Genomic DNA, 9982 nt, shown 5'->3' on the forward strand with positions numbered 1-9982 from the left:
ATTTTATTTGTATTATGTATTTTTATGTAAGAATCCGATTAATAAGAGCTGCTTTTATTTCATCCATTATTTTATGTTATCTTGTATATCGCTTTTTTAATATTGATGTTTTGGTCTCATTTGTGTACTTCATATGATATCTGGATAGAAGGTTATCCCAAAACAAATATGGTTAACTGGTAAAATAGGTATTTGTGTTCAAATGGGTAGTAGTGCTCATGCAAAAAAAAAGAATGGTTAATTTATTTAACAAAAATATACCACTTTGACCAATATTGTATAGGCTTCTGAATGTTTTATCTCCTATTCAGGGGTAATAAGTAATAAATATAAGTAGTTAGTGTCAAATATGCAATTATCTTTATAAGCAATAGCTTACTGACTTCACTCTACATGTTGAGTCCAAATAATTAAACCTTGTCTCTTCAGAAAAGAGCACTTTAAATTGCAAAGTAAATTGCGTGCAGGAGATCGTGTTCTGTGCAAGCTTTTTCTAGCCTATGACAACTAAGAAGGTGTGATGAATCTTGCACCACCCCACATTTATAAAGGTTATCGGTATTTGCGGACAAGAATCCTTCAGGCAGAATGAGAATAATAACTACCAGAAGGAAGTTCCTCATGAGAATTCAATTGGCGGGGATCAACTTCTTTTTTTTTGCATGAGGAGTTTTTCTGGTATATCTTACAGTTTTTTCTTGATTTGAGTCGGCATACAAAGGGCTGGTATTTGTGGAATGGATTTTACGAATCTAGACTTTGTTTGTTTCGTTCTCTAGCGAGTTATCTTCGAATATTAGGTATGGTGATAGCTACGATATGGTAGAGCTTATGTATGAATCTGAGTCTTATTGTAACAAACTTCCGCTGGTGATTTTTGTTGACTCACTTATAATTAAATATACGTGACAAGTATGTGTTGGTATCACCCATGCTGGCAAGGTATATTCGGCAGCAGAACCATATAGTGCAAGCGTCTATGTTTTAAGGGTGAAAGGATGTGCGCCCCATTTTTAGCTGACAAGCTTGCGGAGAATATTATTTCTGGTCCTCAGTTTGCCTTTTAGTTTTAAACAATGTTCTGTGAATGACAGCGTGCGATATAAACTATCTCCAAGGTATTTATAGGAAGTCCAGAGTTCAAGGTTTACATAACACTATTGAATGTTAAGTTTTGTAAAAGCGTCTGTATTACGGAAATTTAAGAAGTACAACTGAGTTTTTCTGAAGTTTGGTTTAAAATTCTTTCGTAGTGTATTTTTATAGTATTTGCGGCATCATTTAGATTTTCTCCACTTCAGCAACAAAAGTTTTTGGTTGTGCAACAATATCGTCTACATTTCGTCCTATTATCTACGGGTATGGGTTGATCGTTTGTGTATATGTAATACAGTGTAGATGACATTACGCTACTTCAAGCGAGACCGTTCTTCTGCATTCTCCATCTGGTATTCTTGCCATTAAGTCATACTAAAAATCTTTTCTGTAGGCATACGCGGATAATACAAGTGAACTAATTATCTAAGGAAATGTTATATAGTTTTTGGAGCATTGTCCTCTAATTTAAGGTGTCGTAAGCGGCATTAAGATTGACAAATACCACCCAGGATATCTGATATCTTTCGTACCTGTTTTCGCTGTGTTGGGTAAGATTTATTATTTTTAACGTACATGATCTTTCCTGTTTTTTCTTCTATTATCGGTGAAATTATATTAAGGATCGTGTGCAAAAGTGTTTTAAATAGCCGACGAAATAAAGATATTGGCCGATAGCTCTTTTGGTCGTCGGAGTTTAAGCAAGGTAATAACTTTGGCTTGTATCCAAACTTTGGTTTCTGCATAGTTTAAGTACATGTATATCATTCAGCACCGGAAAAGCCATTGTAGTGGTTTTGGTCCAAATTTCGTAATTGGCTGTGTGCTTAGATCCTCAATGTTGGGAGCCATATCATTTTTCATTATACATGTAGATGGTGGATGCAAGCTCAACATCGTTAAAAGGTTCCCTCAGCTGACTGGTTTAGTCCTCTCTCACATTGAGTTTTTCTTTGTTTCTTTGTCCACAAAGAGAGCATTTCCATAATTGCCATGTGATTTCCAGCGATAAGCTGAATACCAATTACCCTAGGTTTGGCGTAATTCAGTCTTCTATGTGTTTCCTGCACTAAAAATATGTCACATTTGTATAAGCGCATATATGTCTCATAAGGTTAACTAAAGTAAAGTTTCTTTATCTCTAGATATGTCCTCAATATTTATAGACAAAATTAGAATAGTTGATCCTAAAAAGAACCGATTTGAGCAAATTATATTGAACAGAAGGCTCCTTCTTTGAACCCCATAAGTAATGGCTATTCTTTTTTTATTAAAAATTTAAATTTTACATACTGACTATTACTTTTCGACGATATTTCAAATCAAATTTGTATAGTATCTGTTGGTAAAAAAGAGTCTCTTTGTGAAACGTAAATAAGTTTGTAATATTGGTCAGAACTCATATATGGATAATAAGCAAATCAACAGTTACATTGAGTGTATAAAATTTCAATTACATAATATATTATATCGGCGCATAGATCAAAAGTTACATGTCTATTCCGGGTTCTATTTAGTCTTTACGTATTTTCATTACTTAAAGAGTGCGAAAAGACATGCTTATGCTTTTTATTTTTTTAAATATTTTCTACTACGTCCTCTCTACCGTCCCCTCTTTTTTGAACAATCTGTGTTATTTTTTTTTTAATTAAGCACTTGTCCAGAGCTATTTAAAACACTCTATCCTCTGCTATTACATTAATATGACTGGTTCATTATTTCCTTTCTTTCTTGTAGCCATTAATGAATGTTGATTATCCTGAGTATCTTCCGCATATCACTATTTCTTCTGTGTATTAGGATTTTTAATTTTGGTTATTATTAAGATTCTCATTTTAAGTGTATCTAAATATAAATATCACCTCGACGTGTTTACTACTAGTCTTGTTTCTGCGGTACGAATATCCATGTATCATGATAGGTGGTAACGCGTAGTTTATTTAATATATTTAAAGTATCTTTTGCCAATTGCTTTCTTACTTTATTTAATGTAGTTAAAGTACCCTTCACTTTTGAAAATTGCTTTCTCACTTCTTCAGCAATAGGTCTCTTTTCCTCATCAATACTGTTCTCGCTCGATACAGTTATTCCAAGATATTAAGATTTCACTTTATGCTCTATCATTTGGTTTTTATCTAAAATTTACACCTATAACAAATTTTTTATAATATCTGATGTATTGGTATTAAACTGGAGTAGAATATTTTTTAGACAATATTTGTTTTGATTATGCCTGTTTTACAATCTAGTGCACAAAAGAATAAATGTTTGTGTGTTCAGTGTTTTCTAAGTCTGCAAAACTTAAACAGGCCTACATATTAGAATATACAGGGTAATTTATAAAGAATGTCCAATTTCTTAATTTAAGTTTTATACCTCAAAATATGCCTACAGGCCTTATACAAATATTACTCTTTTCTGAGATACTAGAAGTATAAATAAATATGGATTTTAAATTTCACAATGATTTTTTATTATTTTTTAATTATTTTATTGTGACGTTTTGTAACTGTTGAAGTTTTATCCTGGGAATAAGATTCAACATGATTTTATATTTTATTTGACGTTTTAATCTTCAAATCGGAGTTCATTTTTCGAAAAACTATAAAATTGTGACACAAATTGCTATATAAAAATATTCTCATGCGGTAAGCTTATGCTGCTCTGCTTCTTGTATATATGTCTCCCCCTATTTCTATTCACAATTCTTTTAATTTTTTCAATGCTTAAGCCATTTTGGTATATTGTCAATATTTTTGAGGTGCGTTATTTTTAGATGACTGTGTTTAAGGATGGTGTATTTTTTTTTTATTTTATTAACGCATCAACCACGCAGGGTCATTAGCGTATTTAGATTAATACAATATAGATACAATAAGTAAAATATACATTAGTTTACAATAATAATAATAATAATATCTTTGTGTGTTACAATGTTCATTTTAGATCTTTTGAAGGAGTTGGCAGTCTTTAAGATAGGAAAATATTTTTCGGGTGTCTGTATTTTCTTCTAGGGCATCTCTTAGGGAGTTGGGTATGTTATATTTGAGTCGTTCACTATTATATTTGGGACACTGTATTAAAAAATGTTTAACCGTTAGAACACTGTTGCACACTTCACACACTGGTTTATTTTTCCGCTGTAATAAATAGTCATGAGTAAGTCGTGTATGGCCGATACGGAGACGGGTAAGTATCACTTGCTCTCTCCTGTCTCTTATTTTTGGTTTCCAAAGATGTGAATGTTTGTTGACTTCGTATAGCCTTGATGGAGTGTTGTTCCAAGTTTCTTGCCATTTTTGAATTATTTTTTGTTTTAGGTATGGTTTTAAATCGTTTTGTACCAATATATTACTTTCTTCGGACATCGGGTTAGTTGGTGCGTTCTTAGCCAGTTTATCTACAACTTCGTTACCTTCAATTCCTATATGAGAAGGCACCCATAAAAAGTGAACTTGGATGTTCTTATTTGCAATGTTTTTAAGTTCTTTTTTAATAAGAAGTAGAAGGGGGTTGTCACAGTACAATTGAGTCAGTGAGGATAATGAACTTAAAGAATCTGTGATTATTATATATCTTTCTTTGTTTTTGTTTTGTATTAACAATAGAGCTTTTAGGATTGCAAATAATTCAGCCGAAAAGATGGTTGTAATTGATGGCAATTTGAAACTAACTGAGGAGTCTTCCGAATAAATTGCTGCTCCAACTCTGTCTTCATTTTTTGACGCATCGGTGTATACGTTGTAGGTATTGCCATATCTGTTTAATAGTGTATAAAACTTTTGTTTAATGACGGTTGATGATATCTCTGATTTTCTTAGGCTTGTTAGACTGATGTCGATATCAGGAATAGATATTGTCCATGGTGCTGGGTTGTGGATTGAAGAGGTATCATAGGTTTTTGGAAATTGAAAATTTAATTTGGATAAGTATGATTTTATACGAAAGTAAAAAGGATGATCAATTTGATGTGTTTGTTGGAATTTATTTGTAAATCGATCAGCAAAAACGTTATGCAGTACTGGATTATTTCGGTTTGATGACACTGCCGCTGCATATGTTAGGCTTAGATATTGTCTTCTGAAAGAAAGAGGAAGTTCTCCACTTTCCCAATAAAGACTTTGAATGGGACTTGTGTAGTAAGCACCTAAAGAAATACGTAGACATCTATTTTGGATAATATCCAGTGACTTCAAATGTGTTTTTTTGGAGGAGTTGTAGACGATGGCTCCATAGTCAAGTTTTGATCGAATTATGGATTTGTAAATAAGTATTAAACTTGAATAATCGGCACCCCAGTTTTTAAAGGCAAGGGATCGTAGTAAATTTATACCAGGTAGACAGGATTTTTTCAGCTGTTGAATATGTGTCTTCCAAGTTAATTTTTTATCAAACGTCATGCCCAAGAATCGGATTTCTTCTACATAATCTAGTTTTTGTTCGTGTAGATATAATTCTTTTGTTTGGATTTGATTTCTCTTTGAGAAACAGATTGCTTTCGTTTTTTTAGTGTTAAACTGAAGTCCACTTGTAGCTGACCATTTCTCAATGTGTGTTAACGCTTTTTGAATGTGATTGTGAATCGTTGCTATGTTTTTTCCTCTACAGAAAATAACTAGGTCGTCAGCGTATAATCTAGCTTTGACGGGGTTTTCAATTTGTGTTAATATCGAATTTATTGCTACTAAGAATAAAGTTGTGCTTAAATTTGATCCTTGTGGTATACCATTTTGTTGAATTTTTCTTTGAGAATATGTTCCGTCAACTCGAACTTGAAATTGTCTGTTTTCAAGAAAATTTGAAATGTATTTTAATATGTTACCCCTTATTAACCAGCTGCTGAGTGTTTTAATGATTGAATATTTCCAAACTGTATCATATGCTTTGCTTATATCAAAAAATATTCCAACACAATGCTGTTTTATTGCAAATGCTTCGTGGATTTCTGATTCTAAGTCAACGAGATTGTCTAAAGTTGAGCGATGTTTTCGGAAACCACATTGTTCTGGAATAATTAATTTGTTTGCTTCTAAATACCACATAAGCCTATTGTTTATTATCTTTTCTAATATTTTACCTATGCTACATGTGAGTGATATAGGTCGATATGTTTGTGGATCTGATTTTGGTTTAGTTGGTTTTTGAATAGGTATTATGATTGAATTTTTCCATGATTTAGGAAATACGTTTCTGGATAAGATTATATTGTAGATTTTGAGTAGGTGTTCTTTAGATTGAGGGCCTAAATTTTTAAGAAATATAAACGGTATATTGTCGGGTCCAGGACAAGTGTTCTTACAATTCTGAAATACATTTTCTAATTCTTCCTTTGTTATTTGTATATTGAGATCGTTATTGTTTTGATCGTAATATTCTATAGGATTGTTTTCTTCTTTTATTTTGATTTTTAAGAAATTGGAAGTATAATTTAAGTTACTTGAGTTATATTCATAAGTAGATGCTAGTATATTGGATATTTCTTCTGGGCTTTTATAAATAGTGTTATTTTGAGTTAAAAAGTTTATTGATTTATGGGGTTTGGAACAAGACATTTTGTTGACTTTTTTCCATATAGCTGTTATAGGAGTTGAACTATGTATTGTGGTGACATATTCTCTCCAAGAGTCACGTTTGGCTTTTTTAATGGTATACCTAGCGACTGCCCTTAATTTTTTGAATTCTATAGAATTTTCTTGAGTTTTTTGTCATTTGAATTTATTAAAAGCTTGTTTCGATTGTTTTAATGCTTCTTTGCAGTCATGATTCCACCAAGGTACCGACTGATGTTTGTGATCGTACTTAATTATTCCAACGTACTTTTTTGCTGATTCTGTGATTACGTTTGTCAGAGAGTATATTGTTTTGTCTATATCTACATTGTCATTTAGGTTTTGCAGGTTGTTTTCAACGTAATTTTGAAATTCTGTCCAATTTGCGCCTTTTAAATTCCATTTTAGTTGTTGCGGGATAGTTGATTGTAGTTCATTGCTTATTATGATAGGGTAGTGATCACTATCATATAGATCTGGTAACACATCCCACGTAAGAGTATGTGTAATTGATGGTTCGCAAATACATAGATCTATACAAGAGCCTTCACCTGTTCTTGTGTCAAAGCGCGTATGTTGTCCGTCGTTAAGAATATTTAGGTTGACTTCTTCTATTATTTTTTCTATTTTTCGACCTAGAGATGTTAGTTTTGCTGAACCCCATAACGGATTATGTGCATTGAAATCTCCAATTATTATCCTTGGAGCAGGTAGTTGATTTAATAAGTTTGAAATTTCTTTTGAATCGGGTTCTTTATTGGGGGGAATGTAAATATTGCAAATTGAAAAAGAAATTGTGTCTGTGACTCTAATTCCAATTGCTTCAATAGTTGTTGTGAGTTTTATCAGTTTAGCGTCAAAGCTATCTTTTATGTAGATTGCTACCCCTCCGCTTGCAATTTTCGAATTTTCTCGATTTCTAAAAAAACAATTGAAATTCTTCAAGTCATGAGCTTTGTTGTTTTTGAAGTGGGTTTCTTGTAAACATATCAGACTAGGTTTATGTTTTGAAATGAGTAATTTTAACATTTCTAAATGGGTGTAATACCCATTTATGTTCCATTGAATTAGAGAGTTGAAAATGATGTGTTATTAATTTTCTATTGATGCGTCGCTTTCTAAGTCTGTTTGAAGGTCTAAGTTGATTTGCTTTAATATTTTATTTTTTATTCGAGTGCATTTGACTTTAATTTTTCGGTCCTTTAGGTAAGGGTATATATTAGTTAATAGATCTGTGACCTCTGCTGTTTCTTCTGTATACATTTTGGTGACACTTAACGGGTCTGGTGAGTTCTCACAGTTTTCAAAAAAGTCTAATAACTGTTCGTAAGTTATAGGGTAGTTGGAATTTGGGTTCTCAAATAAAGGTTTACAGTATCTTAGCGTTTCTTCTAGTGTTTTTTGTGGTTTGACATTTTGATCTGATTTTACTTTCTTCTCTTTATTTTTTGGTGTAATAAAAGTAGGTTCCTCTGTAGATGTAGTAGCTGGAGGAGAGACTTGGGAGATTGTGCGTTTGTTTTGTGCTTTCCCTGTGTTTATATGCGTTGCCTTATTTTCTATATCTATTTTTGGGTAGTTTGTTGTTTCTGAATCTTCTTTGGTTAGCTGCATGTGTGGTTTTTCTTGTTGGTTATTTTGTGGTTGGGTTTCTTGTTGTGTGCTTTCTTCTTTTGATTGTTGTTGTTTAGTGTTTGTCTGGGTTTTTTGAGTTGATAGATTAGTTGTATTTTCAATTGGGTTTATATTTGGAACTGGATTATTTGATGTTGAATTATCTGTTGTAATCACAGTAGACATTGGACAATTTTTTGTTAAGTGGTTGGTTTGTTTACATGTTTGACAAGCTTGGTTATCTAATGAAAGGAAAATTCTGTATGTCGTTTCCTCATATGTGATAAGAAAAGAATCAGGTAAGGGCTGGTTATTTAGTGGAGATATGTATGTTTGGCGTCTGAAACTCAAAATATGTTGGAATTGTGGTGTTGATGTGCCTATTCTTAGGAATGTTATAGGTGACAGAAGATTTAATCCATGTGATTTTAATGCGGATATTAGGACTGAGTGTGGGATTGAGGGACAGACATTGGACAATACTAATCGCTGACTGGGGCTAATTAGTCTACGAGCTTGTAAGAGTTGATGGTTTATTTGAATTTTTTCATTTCTGTTTATGAAATCCTCAGCTAGTTTTTCGTTTGCTAAATAAATACATACTCTATTATTTGATAATTTTGAACAGAAGGATATCTGGGTTGGTTGTATCAGATGACTTAAAGCGGACAAGTAATCATCTAGTTTGGTATTTTCAATTGAATCAAAAATAATTGCTTGTTTTCTTGATGGAAATATATTGGATTGTGGTGTTTGATTGGTTACGGAAGAATATGTAGGTGATCCATTAAATTGATATGATGAGGAGCTGTTTGGTGTATTGTTAGTTGTAGGAATTTCAGATTGAATAGAACTATCCATTTTTAATTATCATTTGTAACTGGAGTACGGTCCTGGCAAACAACCTTCTTAGTCTGTAGTGGAACAGGTTTGGTATAAATACCTGTCCTAGATTTTGTAGGTTATCCAAAATAATATTTGATAATAGTAAAAACTGTTATGTTTAAAGTAACTTACTATCTCTGTTGTGTTTTTTTTTGTTATTTCACTGCTGGATCACTAATTAACGAAAATATTTTTAGTATTTCACTAGTTTTTAAATTAATTATGAGAGCTCGATTTAAAACACGTATTAGCTACTATGTTCAGAGTCGAATCGGTGGTGTATTTGATTACATGAAATTGACTTTAATTTAATAGTTTTCATTCGATTAGTATAAAATTAGTATGATGGTAAATGACTAGCATATGTTGGTACTATATATAAAGTTCAACATATGGGAATAAGAGCTTTATGTTAGTAATTTCAGGGGTAAATTATGACGAAACCAAAAATAACCCATGATATTATTCCCTTGATCTTAAGTACTTTGCAGTGATTTTTATTAATGTTTATATATATTTTAAAAAATAGAGGAGAAAATTCTGTACCGGCGGTTAAACAGCTGATCTGTCAATTTAGAAATGAGAGAAAGTACCAACTTGCTAAAAAGCATACCCATACACAAAATTGATGATAAATGTATTGTGCAAATTATAGAGTTATATTACTTATTAACATAGGATGTAAAGTATTTTAAACTATCAAATAGGGATTATTAGTGTGGAATTAGAAAAACTTAATAAACCGTTGATCAAGTATTCACTATTAGGCAGTTAATGAGAAATGTTGGGAATACAAAAATACAAAAAAAAAAAAAAAAAAAAAAAAAAAAAAAAAAAAA

Source organism: Diabrotica undecimpunctata, chromosome 4, assembly GCF_040954645.1.
Source record: "Diabrotica undecimpunctata isolate CICGRU chromosome 4, icDiaUnde3, whole genome shotgun sequence".
Classification (NCBI taxonomy): Eukaryota; Metazoa; Arthropoda; class Insecta; order Coleoptera; family Chrysomelidae; genus Diabrotica; species Diabrotica undecimpunctata.